This window comes from Ranitomeya imitator, chromosome 2 (assembly GCF_032444005.1).
Source record: "Ranitomeya imitator isolate aRanImi1 chromosome 2, aRanImi1.pri, whole genome shotgun sequence".
Taxonomy (NCBI): Eukaryota; Metazoa; Chordata; class Amphibia; order Anura; family Dendrobatidae; genus Ranitomeya; species Ranitomeya imitator.
Window position 1 is genome coordinate 339,881,757 of NC_091283.1, and position 17,000 is coordinate 339,898,756.

General features: G+C 45.4%; 1 protein-coding gene across 1 annotated transcript in view; it reads left to right on the forward strand.

The window, feature by feature from the left end:
* Positions 1–5,395: 5,395 nt before the first annotated feature.
* Positions 5,396–17,000, forward strand: part of LOC138663659 (oocyte zinc finger protein XlCOF8.4-like) — a 58,172-nt gene continuing 46,567 nt past the window's right edge. Inside the window, exon 1 of the mRNA XM_069749941.1 lies at positions 5,396–5,474. The gene's annotated coding sequence lies outside the window, so the exon portion shown is untranslated. The remainder of the gene's footprint in view (positions 5,475–17,000) is intronic.

Genomic DNA, 17,000 nt, shown 5'->3' on the forward strand with positions numbered 1-17,000 from the left:
ACGCATGGTCACTTGTGTCCAGTACTGAGGTTTATTCATAGCCAAAGGTGTAGAGTCAATTCCTTTCAAAGGAATAGGGACTTCCAGAGGCTCCAGACTAAACCCACAGCGGTTGGCAAATGACCAATCCATAAGACTCAGGGCAGCGCCTGAATCCACATAGGCATCGACGGAAATGGCTGATAATGAACAAATCAGAGTCACAGACAGAATGAACTTAGACTGTAAAGTACTAATGGCAACAGACTTATCAACCTTTTTTGTGCGTTTAGAGCATGCTGATATAACATGAGCTGAATCACCACAATAAAAACACAACCCATTTTTCCGCCTATAGTTTTGCCGTTCACTTCTGGACTGAATTCTATCACATTGCATTGTCTCAGGTGCCTGTTCAGAAGACACCGCCAAATGGTGCACAGGTTTGCGCTCCCGTAAACGCCGATCAATCTGAATAGCCATAGTCATAGACTCATTCAGACCTGTAGGCGCAGGGAACCCCACCATGACATCTTTAATGGCCTCAGAAAGGCCATCTCTGAATCTTGCAGCCAGGGCGCACTCATTCCACTGAGTAAGCACCGACCATTTCCGAAATTTCTGACAATATATTTCTGCTTCATCTTGCCCCTGAGAGAGAGCCAATAAAGCTTTTTCAGCCTGAATCTCTAGGTTAGGTTCCTCATAGAGCAAACCCAATGCCAAAAAAAAACGCATCCACATTGAGCAACGCAGGATCCCCTGGTGCCAATGCAAATGCCCAATTCTGAGGGTCACCCCGCAGGAAAGATATAACAATCTTGACTTGCTGAGCAGGGTCTCCAGAAGAGCGAGATTTCAAAGAAAGAAACAACTTGCAATTGTTCCTAAAATTCAGAAAACTAGATCTATCTCCAGAAAAAAACTCTGGGATAGGAATTCTAGGTTCAGACATAGGAGCATGTACAACAAAATCTTGTATATTTTGAACCTTAGCAGCAAGATTATTCAGGCTGGAAGCCAAACTCTGGACGTCCATGATAAACAGCTGAGGTAAGACGCAGCCAGGCTGCAATTAAGGCTATGCAGCAAACTCTGAGGGGAAAAAAAAAAAAAAAAACTTCCTCAGACTACTTTTCCTCCTACTTCAGCCAACACGATTACCACTTTTTGGGCCGGCTATACTGTCATGATCCCAATGGCAGGGGATCACAAAAGGACAAGCACAAAAAAAAAAACAAGCTCTAGGGTGATGGAAACTGAGCTGACCGCGATCCTGAACCTCAACACACAACTAGCTGTAGCCGGGGAACGTGCCTACGATGATTCCTAGACGTCTCGCGCCAGCCGAAGAACTAATTTCCCTATTAGAAGAAACACAGACCTCTCTTGCCTCCAGAGAAACACCCCACAGAAATAGCAGCCCCCCACATGTAATGACGGTGAAATGAGAGGAAAGCACATACGTAGTTATGAAAACAGATTCAGCAAAATGAGGCCCGCTAAAGCTAGATAGCAGAGGATACAAAAGTGAACTGCGCGGTCAGCGAAAAACCCTACAAAAAACCATCCTGAAATTACTTGAACTCATGTTCCAACTCATGGAACATGAGGAGTAATATCAGCCCACCAGAGCAACCAGCAAAAAGGAATCACATATCTGCAAGCTGGACTAAGACAAAAATTAAGCAAAACGTGGAACAGGAAAATCAAAAACTTAGCTTGTCCTGAAGAATCCAGAAGCGGGAAGCAGAGGAAACAAGACACACTGATTACATTGATAGTCGGCGAGGAAATGACAAGAAAGCCAGGTTAAATAGGAAACTCCCATATCCTGATAGAACAGGTGGACACCAGAGACCGCAGAGAACACAAGTCACCCAGTACCATCTGTAACCACCAGAGGGAGCCCAAAAACAGAATCCACAACAGCCACCCCAGAGTATAATGCAGCCACCCCACAGAGTATAATGCAGCCACACCAGAGTTTAATGTAACCCCATGGAATATAATACAGCCCACCTCCCCATAATATATAATGTAGCCCCCCACAGAATATAACAGTCTCCCCCATAGAATATAATATACCCCCACAATAGCATACAACACAGCCACATAGTACATAACATGGCCTCCCCCATAGAATATAATATACTCCCCATAGTATATAGCAAAGCCCGCATAGTATATAGCACAACCCGCATAGTATATAGCACAGCCTGCATAATATAGCACAACCCACGTAGTAGATAACAGCCCATACAGCAGTATACAGCACAGCCCACACAGTAGTATACAGCACAGCCCACGTAGTAGTATACAGCACAGCCCACACAGTAGTATACAGCACAGCCCACATAGTATATACAGCACAGCCCACACAGTAGTATATACAGCACAGCCCACACAGTAGTATATACAGCACAGCCCACACAGTAGTATATACAGCACAGCCCACACAGTAGTATATACAGCACAGCCCACACAGTAGTATATACAGCACAACCCACACAGTAGTATATACAGCACAGCCCACACAGTAGTATATATAGCACAGCCCACAGAGTACTATATATAGCACAGCCCACAGAGTACTATATATAGCACAGCCCACAAAGTACTATATACAGCACAGCCCACATTGTACTATATACAGTACAGCCCAGAGTACTATATAGAGCACAGCCCACACAGTACTACATACAGCACATCCCACAGAGTAATATATACAGCACAGCCCACAGAGTACTATATAGAGCCCAGTCCACACAGTACTATATACAGCCACAGCCCGCATCTCTTCTCATCCCCCCCACCCCCCGAGAATGGCCCCTAAAGAAAAAAAACACACACTCCTCACCTCTCCTCGTGCCCCGCGCTGCTTCCTGCTCCTATCTCAGCGGCTGCAGTCTGCCCGAGACACAGCAGGTGCGCTATGATATGACGTCATCGCGCACACGCAGTGTCAGAGGCAGAGTGGGGAATGATGGGAGAGGGAGCGTCTGTAGACGCTCTCTCCTCCATCATTGCATTCAACAGTACTGGCGTCACGCCGGTATAGTTGAATGCGACGGCGGGGGGGTGAGTCGTCGGCGGCGGTGGGGGGAGGCGGATCGAGTGGCCCATCACTGGCACTGGCCCTTCTGGCATTTGCCAGAAGTGCCCGATGGCCAGTCCGGCCCTGCGCTGCATTGAGAAACACGTGATGGTGTCTCCGCGGTGTTGGATGTTTTTATGAACTCGTAATGGCCTGGAGAATCACAATGGCGGGTCAGTTTTAGCATTTCATGAACCTAGCAAAGAAGCCAAACAAAAAACCAATGTGGGATTTCACTTTTGCTGCAATTTCACCGTTCTTGGAATTTTTTTTTCACGTTTTGTAGTACATGACTTGGTAAAATCAATGGTGCCGTTCAAAAGTACAACTCGTCCCGCAAAAAATAAGCCCTGACATAGCCATATTGGCAAAAAAATTAAAAAGTTAGGGCTCTGGGAAGCAGGGGAGCGAAAAATGAAAAAGTAAAACCCCAAAAAGCTCCTGGGGTTAAGGGGTTAAAAGCACAAATCTCCTAGCGCACATTACACCAAAGACAGAAATACAGAGAACTCGAGCGTATTTTTCCCCCCCCTCCCATTATGTACTAGGGGTGATAAGAGGAACTTGCATAGGAAAAACTCATACGCAATTAAGCAGCTTCATTGTTACTCAATCTCAGATGTAGATTAAAATATCTAAAACGCATCCGTCCTGGGCCCTCCGCAATAATTGGAAAAGTAATGGCACTAGGAATCCATGAAAAAAATCCTGTAGCGCTCTGCCCCTTGACACACTGCGCTCAAAATACCTTTGCTCTCTTCAGAGAATGGAGTGTGCTGATACATTCATACGTGGTCATTCAGGATTTTTTTTTCTTTTTCTTTCACCTTCCTGAGATCTGAAATCAGTTGATTTTACAAAAAGAAGAGAAGAACAAAATCCCTTAGGCTAGGTTCACATTGCATTAGTGGGTGTCCGCTAACGGAATCCGTTACATGGCGAAATTGTCACAATTGACGCCATGTAATGGATCCGTTAGCGCACCCATTGACTGCAATGTGCTAACGGATCGCTAACGCATCGCTAACGTATGCCATTTTTGGCATGCGTCAGCGATGTGTCGTTATTTTCGTACGGACCTCGAACGCTGCTTGGAGCGTTCAGCTTCCATTCTTCGCTAGCGCAGATCGGGCATCTGCGCTAGCGGGATTGACAAGCACAATCCCTTTTTGGACATTGCGTTAGCGCAATCCGTTAGCGTATCCGCTAAACGGATGGCACTAACGCAATGTGAACCTAGCCTTATCTCAATCACTCTGCCTGATTCAGCTCAAAGTGAGTTGAATAATGTCCTCTGTCACATACAGAGGATAACACCTAACGGAACCCCTCATCCATCAGGGACTTACTTATTTGTCCCTTATACTCAGTTACTCATCACTCATGTCATTCAGAGGTTCTCGTAAAGATGCATACAACGATTCACACAGCCTGCCTACTGTACCTAGGAATTAGCACAACTTATGAAAACTGCAGTGTCCACTGACACTCCGAGAACGCCAAAGCCAACTGCATAAACATGAACCACAGAAACACAACCCTATACAATGTCCTGACAATCCAAAATGACCAAACAATAAAACTGCACAGAGACTGACCCAACTCTGTGCTACACAACCAGTTAGTAGACTGACAGATAATACAGATAATGCTTATTGTCTTATTACTCTATTATTCAACTCTCATACAGACATAAACAGACAAAAAATTACAAAATCTCACTGGTGAGGTTGGTTCTTGAACCGTGTTTGCAGTCTTTACCCAGAGATGTGGAGAGATCCAGAGAGATTGCAAGTACAAAAGCATAGTACAAGAATAAGGCTTCCTACCTTGCTGCAGCTGGGATTTGTATGTCCAATCTCTCAGGAAGCTCCCACGTAAGGATTTCGAATAGGCTGTTTACCACGACCCCGCTTTGGGCGCCAAAACTGTTGTAGCTGTTTTCGTTCTGACTCAAAGTCAGATATGCCAGATCACTAGGCCAAATTAAAAGGTTACGCCCTCAAATTGACAAGTGCTTGGAGAAAGGAATGCACACAGATTGTGAGCAAATCACTTTCCTGGTTTATTGAAACAAGAGGCAGTATTTTTTATACCATTCACAGCAAATGAAACTCAATGTAAGTCATGTAGCCCCCCCGTTACCCAGGGTCATGCTTTATTTACCATGTACCCAGAACATGTTCTTGCTGACTATTGAAAACATTTCATATAAGATAAGAAGTATAAAATCCTTGAATCGGAGACTATAAGGCTACTACATTATAAGAAAAAATTCTAGGAATTAAAGGAAAAACATTTAACTGTTCTATATCACACAGTACCTCCATCCCTCCCCCTGACGAAGGCACGTCGCCGAAACGCGCGTAGGGGCTGTGGCACCATCTCCTGAGCTCTGGTAAGACCCTGCTATTTATGTTTGTTACAGTTGCTGCAAGTACAACGTGTTCTTCCCTGCTGATTACTATACATCTGTGTATGACAACTCTGGCACGCCACTATGGCTGTGTACTGTTGCTCTTAGCTGTGTATACCCTGTGGGTTGCTGTGCTCCCTATTGCAGGAATTTCTTTCCATATAGCAACATACCATATTACTATAGTTTACTAGGTCTTGCTAGACCATCTGCTCAGTAGTGGTGCCACTTTTGTTTCTTCGCTCATTAACCCAACATTCCCTGTGGGTACTATTTTTAGATATGTGTTTAACATAGTAACATAACATAGTAACATAGTTAGTAAGGCCGAAAAAAGACATTTGTCCATCCAGTTCAGCCTATATTCCAACATAATAAATCCCCAGATCTACGTCCTTCTACAGAACCTAATAATTGTATGATACAATATTGTTCTGCTCCAGGAAGACATCCAGGCCTCTCTTGAACCCTTCGACTGAGTTCGCCATCACCACCTCCTCAGGCAAGCAATTCCAGATTCTCACCGCCCTAACAGTAAAGAATCCTCTTCTATGTTGGTGGAAAAACCTTCTATCCTCCAGACGCAAAGAATGCCCCCTTGTGCCCGTCACCTTCCTTGGTATAAACAGATCCTCAGCGAGATATTTGTATTGTCCCCTTATGTACTTATACATGGTTATTAGATCGCCCCTCAGTCGTCTTTTTTCTAGACTAAATAATCCTTATTTCGCTAATCTATCTGGGTATTGTAGTTCTCCCATCCCCTTTATTAATTTTGTTGCCCTCCTTTGTACTCTCTCTAGTTCCATTATATCCTTCCTGAGCACCGGTGCCCAAAACTGGACACAGTACTCCATATGCGGTCTAACTAGGGATTTGTACAGAGGCAGTATAATGCTCTCATCATGTGTATCCAGACCTCTTTTAATGCACCCCATGATCCTGTTTGCCTTGGCAGCTGCTGCCTGGCACTGGCTGCTCCAGGTAAGTTTATCATTAACTAGGATCCCCAAGTCTCCCTGTCAGATTTACCCAGTGGTTTCCCGTTCAGTGTGTAATGGTGATATTGATTCCTTCTTCCCATGTGTATAACCTTACATTTATCATTGTTAAACCTCATCTGCCACCTTTCAGCCCAAGTTTCCAACTTATCCAGATCCATCTGTAGCAGAATACTATCTTCTCTAGTATTAACTGCTTTACATAGTTTTGTATCATCTGCAAATATCGATATTTTACTGTGTAAACCTTCTACCAGATCATTAATGAATATGTTGAAGAGAACAGGTCCCAATACCGACCCCTGCGGTACCCCACTGGTCACAGCGACCCCGTTAGAGACTCTACCATTTATAACCACCCTCTGCTTTCCATCACTAAGCCAGTTACTAACCCATCTACACACATTTTTCGCCAGACCCAGCATTCTCATTTTGTGTACCAACCTCTTGTGCGGCACGGTATCAAACGCTTTGGAAAATTCGAGATATACCACCTCCAATGACTCACCGTGGTCCAGCCTATAGCTTAGCTCTTCATAAAAACTGATTAGATTGGTTTGACAGGAGCGATTTCTCATAAACCCATGCTGATATGGAGTTAAACAGTTATTCTCATTGAGATAATCCAGAATAACATCCCTCAGAAACCCTTCAAATATTTTACCAACAATAGAGGTTAGACTTACTGGCCTATAATTTCCAGGTTCACTTTTAGAGCCCTTTTTGAATATTGGCACCACATTTGCTATGCGCCAGTCCTGCGGAACAGACCCCGTCGCTATAGAGTCCCTAAAAATAAGAAATAATTTTTTATCTATTACATTACTTAGTTCTCTTAGTACTCGTGGAAGTATGCCATCCGGACCCGGAGATTTATCTATTTTAATCTTATTTAGCCGGTTTCGCACCTCTTCTTGAGTTAGATTGGTGACCCTTAATATAGGGTTTTCATTGTTTCTTGGGATTTCACCTAGCATTTCATTTTCCACCGTGAATACTGTGGAGAAGAAGGTGTTTAATATGTTAGCTTTTTCCTCGTCATCTACAACCATCATCGTTTGTCCATTTTATTCTAATAAAGATTGTTATACTTTGTTCTAAATACGCCTCAGTTTCTATATGATTCTATCCCTCACACAAAGTATAATGTTAACATAGTACCACAATCCACCACATAGTATCTTCCCACAGTACCGCCATCCCTCACACAAAGTATAATCTTCCCACAGCACCGCCATCCCCCACCCACAATATAATGTCCCCACAGTATCTCCATTCACCCACACACAGTATATTCTTCTCACCATGCCACCATCCACCCCTGCACCCACATAAGTATGTTATTTTCACAGTAAAATACCGCCATCCCCCCCCCACAGTAAAATGTTAACATATTGCATGAGAATGAGGTCATAGGGGTAAGACAGTTCTTGAAATCAAGATCAATAGAGTGTACCGTATATACTCAATTTTAAGCCGACCCGAGTATAAACCAACCCCTCTAATTTTGCCACAAAAAACTGGGAAAACTTAATGACTCGAGTATAAGCCTAGGGTGGAAAATGCAGCAGCTACCGGTAAATGTCAAAAGTTAAAATCGATACCAATAAAAGTAAAATTAATTGAGACATCAGTAGCTTAAGTGTTTTTGAATATCCATATTGAATCAGGAGCCCCATATAATGCTCCATAAAGTTTATGATGGCCCCATAAGATGCTCCATATTAAAATATGCCCCATAGAATCATGCATAAAGGTTAATAATGGCCCCATAAGATGCTCCATAGACACATTTGCCCAATATAATGCTGAACAAATGTTGATTGTGGCCCCATAAGATGCTCCATAAAGATATTTGCCCCATATAGTGCTGCACAAACGTTATGGCCCCACAAGATGCTCCATACAGACACTTGCCCCATATAGTGCTGCACAAACGTTATGGCCCCATACAGACACTTGCCTCATATAGTGCTGCACAAACGTTATGGCCCCATATGATGCTCCATACAGACACTTGCCTTATTTGCTGTTGCTGCGATAAAAAAAAATAACATACTCACCTCTCCGTCGCTCCGGCCCCCAGCACTTTCAATATTCACCTGATCCTCGCTCCGGGCGCCACTCCGTCTTCAGCGTCTTCCGCACTGACATTCAGGCAGAGGGCGCGCACTAACCACGTCACCGCACCCTCTGACCTGAGCATCACTGCAGAAGACGCTGAAGACGGAGCGGCGCCAGAACGGGGAGCAGGTGAATATCGCGCAGCGCTCCCCTCCCCGTTATACTCACCTGCACCTGGCGCTGTGCAGTCCCTGCTTCCCGGCACTGGCAGCTTCTTCCTGTACTGAGCGGTCACCGTTACCGCTCATTACAGTAATGAATATACGGCTCCACCCCTATAGGAGGTGGAGCCGCAAATTCATTACAGTAATGAGCGGTAACATGTGACCGCTCCGTACAGGAAGAAGCTGCCGGCGCTGGGGAAGCCAGGGACCTGCAGGGACCGCACCAGGAGCAGGTGAGTATAATTAGACAGCCCCCGCTCCCCCTCCCCTGCCGCCCCATGGGTATGACTCGAGTATAAGACGAGAGGGGGACTTTCAGCCCACAAAAATGGGCTGAAAATCTCAGCTTATACTCGAGTATATATGGTAATAGATCACTTCATGGAGGATCTTCTAAAATTCACTCTTACTCATAACTTCTTTCTTACTGGCAGGAAGTACTTCCACCAGCTCAGGGGTACTGCGATGGGGAGACCCTGTGCCCCCTCATATGCTAACCTATTCCTGGGCTGGTGGGAGGAAACCACAGAATTTAGGGATGATCATTGTTGTGAATTCTGTGGCAGAGCTCCCTCCTGTGGTCACAAGTGGTACTTCGGCTGATTCTCTCTGTGAGCTTCCGTTGGTGGAGGAAAGTGGTACTGCGGCTTCTGAGTTTCCTTCCTCAGGTGATTTGGTGAAGTCGTTAGGTGCTGCTCTATTTAACTCCACCTAGTGCTTTGATCCTGGCTTCCAGTCATTGTTCTAGTATTGGACCTGTTTCCTCCTGGATCGTTCCTGTGGCCTGCTGCTCTGCATAGCTAAGTTTTGCTTTGCTATTTTGTTTGCTGTTTTTTCTGTCCAGCTTGTCTATTTGTTTTTTCCTGCTTGCTGGAAGCTCTGGGACGCAGAGGGTGTACCTCCGTGCCGTTAGTTCGGTACGGAGGGTCTTTTTGCCCCCTTTGCGTGATTTTTGTAGGGTTTTGTGTTGACCACAAAGTTACCTTTCCTATTTATTATTTTATTATTATTATACATTTTTATAGCGCCATTTATTCCTTGGCGCTTTACATGTGAATGCGGGGCAAATATAGACAAATACATTAAACATGAGCAGATAACAAGGCACACGAGTACATAAGGAGGGAGGACCCTGCCCGTGAGGGCTCACAGTCTGCAGGGGGTGGGTGAGGATACACTAGGAGAGGGAAGAGCTGGCTATCCTATCCTCGCTCTGTTCAGAAAGTCGGGCCTCACTTTGCTAAATCTATTTCATCTCTACGTTTGTCTTTTCATCTTAACTCACAGTCATTATATGTGGGGGCTGCCTTTTCCTTTGGGGTATTTCTCTGAGGCAAGGTAGGCTTATTTTCTATCTTCAGGCTAGCTAGTTTCTCAGGCTGTGCCGAGTTGCATAGGGAGCATTAGGCGCAATCCACGGCTGCCTTTAGTGTGGTTGGAGAGGATTAGGGATTGCGGTCAGCAGAGTTCCCACGTCTCAGAGCTCGTTCTATGTTTTTGGGTTATTGTCAGGTCACTGTATGTGCTCTGACCTCTATGTCCATTGTGGTACTGAATTACCTTATCATAACAGTACTGGAGGCCCAAAGTACTAATGATTCTCAATAGAGGGAAAAAAGAAGTTCTGAGACCATTTTTTTTTCTCTGCACTGTGTTTTGCCTTTTTTTTCCCCTAGACATTTGGGTGGTTCGGGACACAGGTGTAGCGATGGACATTAAAGGTCTGTCTTCATGTGTGGATCAGCTCACGGCAAGAGTACAAAATATTCAAGACTTTGTGGTTCAGAATTCTATGTTAGAACCGAGAATTCCTATTCCTGATTTGTTTTTTGGAGATAGAACTAAATTTCTGAGTTTCAAAAATAATTGTAAACTATTTCTGGCTTTGAAACCTCGCTCCTCTGGTGACCCAGTTCAACAAGTTAGGATCATTATTTCTTTTTTACGTGGCGACCCTCAGGACTGGGCATTTTCTCTTGCGTCAGGAGATCCTGCATTAAGTAATATCGATGCGTTTTTCCTGGCGCTCGGATTGCTGTACGATGAACCTAATTCAGTGGATCAGGCAGAGAAAAATTTGCTGGCTCTGTGTCAGGGTCAGGATGAGATAGAGGTATATTGTCAGAAATTTAGAAAGTGGTCCGTACTCACTCAATGGAATGAAGGTGCGCTCGCAGCTATTTTCAGAAAAGGTCTCTCTGAAGCCCTTAAGGATGTCATGGTGGGATTTCCTATGCCTGCTGGTCTGAATGAGTCTATGTCTTTGGCCATTCAGATCGGTCGACGCTTGCGTGAGCGTAAATCTGTGCACCATTTGGCGGTATTATCTGAGCTTAAACCTGAGCCTATGCAGTGCGATAGGACTTTGACCAGAGTTGAACGGCAAGAACACAGACGTCTGAATGGGCTGTGTTTCTACTGTGGTGATTCCACTCATGCTATCTCTGATTGTCCTAAGCGCACTAAGCGGTTCGCTAGGTCTGCCACCATTGGTACGGTACAGTCAAAATTTCTTCTGTCCGTTACCTTGATCTGCTCTTTGTCATTGTATTCTGTCATGGCATTTGTGGATTCAGGCGCTGCCCTGAATTTGATGGACTTGGAGTATGCTAGGCGTTGTGGGTTTTTCTTGGAGCCCTTGCAGTGTCCTATTCCATTGAGAGGAATTGATGCTACGCCTTTGGCCAAGAATAAGCCTCAGTACTGGACCCAGCTGACCATGTGCATGGCTCCTGCACATCAGGAGGTTATTCGCTTTCTGGTGTTGCATAATCTGCATGATGTGGTCGTGTTGGGGTTGCCATGGCTACAAGTCCATAATTCAGTATTAGATTGGAAATCCATGTCTGTGTCCAGCTGGGGTTGTCAGGGGGTACATGGTGATGTCCCATTTCTGACTATTTCGTCGTCCACCCCTTCTGAGGTTCCAGATTTCTTGTCTGATTACCGGGATGTATTTGATGAGCCCAAGTCCGATACCCTACCTTCGCATAGGGATTGTGATTGTGCTATCGATTTGATTCCTGGTAGTAAATTCCCAAAAGGTCGACTGTTTAATTTATCTGTGCCTGAGCACGCCGCTATGCGGAGTTATGTGAAGGAGTCCTTGGAGAAGGGGCATATTCGCCCATCATCGTCGCCATTAGGAGCAGGGTTCTTTTTTGTAGCCAAGAAGGATGGTTCACTGAGACCTTGTATAGATTACCGCCTTCTAAATAAGATCACGGTTAAATTTCAGTACCCCTTGCCGTTGTTATCTGATTTGTTTGCTCGGATTAAGGGGGCTAGTTGGTTCACCAAGATAGATCTTCGTGGTGTGTATAATCTTGTGCCTATTAAGCGAGGCGATGAATGGAAAACTGCATTTAATACGCCCGAGGGCCATTTTGAGTATCTAGTAATGCCATTCGGACTTGCCAATGCTCCATCAGTGTTTCAGTCCTTTATGCATGACATCTTCCGAGAGTACCTGGATAAATTCCTGATTGTGTACTTGGATGACATTTTGATCTTCTGGGATGATTGAGAGTCTCATGTGAAGCAGGTCAGAACGGTGTTTCAGGTCCTGCGTGCTAATTCTTTGTTTGTGAAGGGATCAAAGTGTCTCTTTGGTGTTCAGAAGGTTTCATTTTTGGGGTTCATCTTTTCCTCTTCTACTATCGAGATGGACCCTGTTAAGGTCCAAGCCATCCATGATTGGACTCAGCCGACATCTCTGAAAAGTCTGCAAAAGTTCCTGGGCTTTGCTAATTTTTATCGTCGCTTCATCTGCAATTTTTCTAGTATTGCTAAACCATTGACCGATTTCACCAAGAAGGGTGCTGATGTGGTCAATTGGTCTTCTGCTGCTGTGGAAGCTTTTCAAGAGTTGAAGCGTCGTTTTTCTTCTGCCCCTGTGTTGTGTCAACCAGATGTTTCGCTTCCGTTCCAGGTCGAGGTTGATGCTTCTGAGATTGGAGCAGGGGCTGTTTTGTCGCAGAGAAGTTCTGATTGCTCGGTGATGAAACCATGCGCCTTCTTTTCCAGGAAGTTTTCGCCTGCTGAGCGAAATTATGATGTGGGCAATCGAGAGTTGCTGGCCATGAAGTGGGCATTCGAGGAGTGGCGTCATTGGCTTGAAGGAGCTAAGCATCGCGTGGTGGTCTTAACTGATCATAAGAACTTGACTTATTTCGAGTCTGCCAAGCGGTTGAATCCTAGACAGGCTCGTTGGTCGCTGTTTTTTGCCCGTTTTGACTTTGTGATTTCGTACCTTCCGGGCTCTAAAAATGTGAAGGCGGATGCTCTGTCTAGGAGTCATGTGCCCGACTCTCCGGGTTTATCTGAGCCGGCGGGTATCCTCAAAGAGGGAGTAATTGTGTCTGCCATCTCCCCTGATTTGCGGCGGGTGCTGCAAAAATTTCAGGCTAATAAACCTGATCGTTGCCCAGCGGAGAAACTGTTTGTCCCTGATAGGTGGACGAATAAAGTTATCTCTGAGGTTCATTGTTCGGTGTTGGCTGGTCATCCTGGAATCTTTGGTACCAGAGAGTTAGTGGCTAGATCCTTTTGGTGGCCATCTCTGTCGCGGGATGTGCGTACTTTTGTGCAGTCCTGTGGGATTTGTGCTCGGGCTAAGCCCTGCTGTTCTCGTGCCAGTGGGTTGCTTTTGCCCTTGCCGGTCCCGAAGAGGCCTTGGACACATATCTCTATGGATTTTATTTCAGATCTTCCCGTCTCTCAAAAGATGTCAGTCATTTGGGTGGTCTGTGATCGCTTCTCTAAGATGGTCCATTTGGTACCCTTGTCTAAATTACCTTCCTCCTCTGATTTGGTGCCATTGTTCTTCCAGCATGTGGTTCGTTTACATGGCATTCCAGAGAATATAGTTTCTGACAGAGGTTCCCAGTTTGTTTCGAGGTTTTGGCGAGCCTTTTGTGGTAGGATGGGCATTGACTTGTCTTTTTCCTCGGCTTTCCATCCTCAGACTAATGGCCAGACCGAACGAACCAATCAGACCTTGGAAACATATCTGAGATGCTTTGCTTCTGCTGATCAGGATGACTGGGTGTCCCTTTTGCCTTTGGCTGAGTTCGCCCTTAATAATCGGGCCAGCTCGGCTACCTTGGTTTCGCCGTTTTTCTGCAACTCTGGGTTCCATCCTCGTTTCTCTTCAGGGCAGGTTGAGTCTTCGGACTGTCCTGGTGTGGATACTGTGGTGGACAGGTTGCAGCAGATTTGGTCTCATGCAGTGGACAATTTGACCTTGTCCCAGGAGAAGGCTCAACGTTTCGCTAATCGCAGACGCTGTGTGGGTCCTCGACTTTGTGTTGGGGATTTGGTTTGGTTATCTTCTCGTCATATTCCTATGAAGGTTTCTTCTCCTAAGTTTAAACCTCGTTTCATTGGTCCGTATAGGATTTCTGAGGTTCTTAATCCTGTGTCTTTTCGTCTGACCCTTCCAGATTCTTTTTCCATACATAACGTATTCCATAGGTCATTGTTGCGGAGATACGTGGCACCTATGGTTCCATCTGTTGATCCTCCTGCCCCGGTTTTGGTGGAGGGGGAGTTGGAGTATATTGTGGAGAAGATTTTGGATTCTCGTGTTTCAAGACGGAAACTCCAGTATCTGGTTAAGTGGAAGGGTTATGCTCAGGAAGATAATTCCTGGGTCTTTGCCTCTGATGTCCATGCTCCCGATCTTGTTCGTGCCTTTCATATGGCTCATCCTGGTCGTCCTGGGGGCTCTGGTGAGGGTTCGGTGACCCCTCCTTAAGGGGGGGTACTGTTGTGAATTCTGTGGCAGAGCTCCCTCCTGTGGTCACAAGTGGTACTTCGGCTGATTCTCTCTGTGAGCTTCCGTTGGTGGAGGAAAGTGGTACTGCGGCTTCTGAGTTTCCTTCCTCAGGTGATTTGGTGAAGTCGTTAGGTGCTGCTCTATTTAACTCCACCTAGTGCTTTGATCCTGGCTTCCAGTCAATGTTCTAGTATTGGACCTGTTTCCTCCTGGATCGTTCCTGTGGCCTGCTGCTCTGCATAGCTAAGTTCCGCTTTGCTATTTTGTTTGCTGTTTTTTCTGTCCAGCTTGCTTATTTGGTTTTTTCTTGCTTGCTGGAAGCTCTGGGACGCAGAGGGTGTACCTCCGTACCGTTAGTTCGGTACGGAGGGTCTTTTTGCCCCCTTTGCGTGGTTTTTGTAGGGTTTTGTGTTGACCGCAAAGTTACCTTTCCTATCCTCGCTCTGTTCAGAAAGTCGGGCCTCACTTTGCTAAATCTATTTCATCTCTACGTTTGTCTTTTCATCTTAACTCACAGTCATTATATGTGGGGGCTGCCTTTTCCTTTGGGGTATTTCTCTGAGGCAAGGTAGGCTTATTTTCTATCTTCAGGCTAGCTAGTTTCTCAGGCTGTGCCGAGTTGCATAGGGAGCATTAGGCGCAATCCACGGCTGCCTTTAGTGTGGTTGGAGAGGATTAGGGATTGCGGTCAGCAGAGTTCCCACGTCTCAGAGCTCGTTCTATGTTTTTGGGTTATTGTCAGGTCACTGTATGTGCTCTGACCTCTATGTCCATTGTGGTACTGAATTACCTTATCATAACAGTACTGGAAGCCAAAAGTACTAATGATTCTCAATAGAGGGAAAAAAGAAGTTCTGAGACCATTTTTTTTTCTCTGCACTGTGTTTTGCCTTTTTTTTCCCCTAGACATTTGGGTGGTTCGGGACACAGGTGTAGCGATGGACATTAAAGGTCTGTCTTCATGTGTGGATCAGCTCACGGCAAGAGTACAAAATATTCAAGACTTTGTGGTTCAGAATTCTATGTTAGAACCGAGAATTCCTATTCCTGATTTGTTTTTTGGAGATAGAACTAAATTTCTGAGTTTCAAAAATAATTGTAAACTATTTCTGGCTTTGAAACCTCGCTCCTCTGGTGACCCAGTTCAACAAGTTAGGATCATTATTTCTTTTTTACGTGGCGACCCTCAGGACTGGGCATTTTCTCTTGCGTCAGGAGATCCTGCATTAAGTAATATCGATGCGTTTTTCCTGGCGCTCGGATTGCTGTCCGATGAACCTAATTCAGTGGATCAGGCAGAGAAAAATTTGCTGGCTCTGTGTCAGGGTCAGGATGAGATAGAGGTATATTGTCAGAAATTTAGAAAGTGGTCCGTACTCACTCAATGGAATGAAGGTGCGCTCGCAGCTATTTTCAGAAAAGGTCTCTCTGAAGCCCTTAAGGATGTCATGGTGGGATTTCCTATGCCTGCTGGTCTGAATGAGTCTATGTCTTTGGCCATTCAGATCGGTCGACGCTTGCGTGAGCGTAAATCTGTGCACCATTTGGCGGTATTATCTGAGCTTAAACCTGAGCCTATGCAGTGCGATAGGACTTTGACCAGAGTTGAACGGCAAGAACACAGACGTCTGAATGGGCTGTGTTTCTACTGTGGTGATTCCACTCATGCTATCTCTGATTGTCCTAAGCGCACTAAGCGGTTCGCTAGGTCTGCCACCATTGGTACGGTACAGTCAAAATTTCTTCTGTCCGTTACCTTGATCTGCTCTTTGTCATTGTATTCTGTCATGGCATTTGTGGATTCAGGCGCTGCCCTGAATTTGATGGACTTGGAGTATGCTAGGCGTTGTGGGTTTTTCTTGGAGCCCTTGCAGTGTCCTATTCCATTGAGAGGAATTGATGCTACGCCTTTGGCCAAGAATAAGCCTCAGTACTGGACCCAGCTGACCATGTGCATGGCTCCTGCACATCAGGAGGTTATTCGCTTTCTGGTGTTGCATAATCTGCATGATGTGGTCGTGTTGGGGTTGCCATGGCTACAAGTCCATAATTCAGTATTAGATTGGAAATCCATGTCTGTGTCCAGCTGGGGTTGTCAGGGGGTACATGGTGATGTCCCATTTCTGACTATTTCGTCGTCCACCCCTTCTGAGGTTCCAGATTTCTTGTCTGATTACCGGGATGTATTTGATGAGCCCAAGTCCGATACCCTACCTCCGCATAGGGATTGTGATTGTGCTATCGATTTGATTCCTGGTAGTAAATTCCCAAAAGGTCGACTGTTTAATTTATCTGTGCCTGAGCACGCCGCTATGCGGAGTTATGTGAAGGAGTCCTTGGAGAAGGGGCATATTCGCCCATCATCGTCGCCATTAGGAGCAGGGTTCTTTTTTGTAGCCAAGAAGGATGGTTCACTGAGACCTTGTATAGATTACCGCCT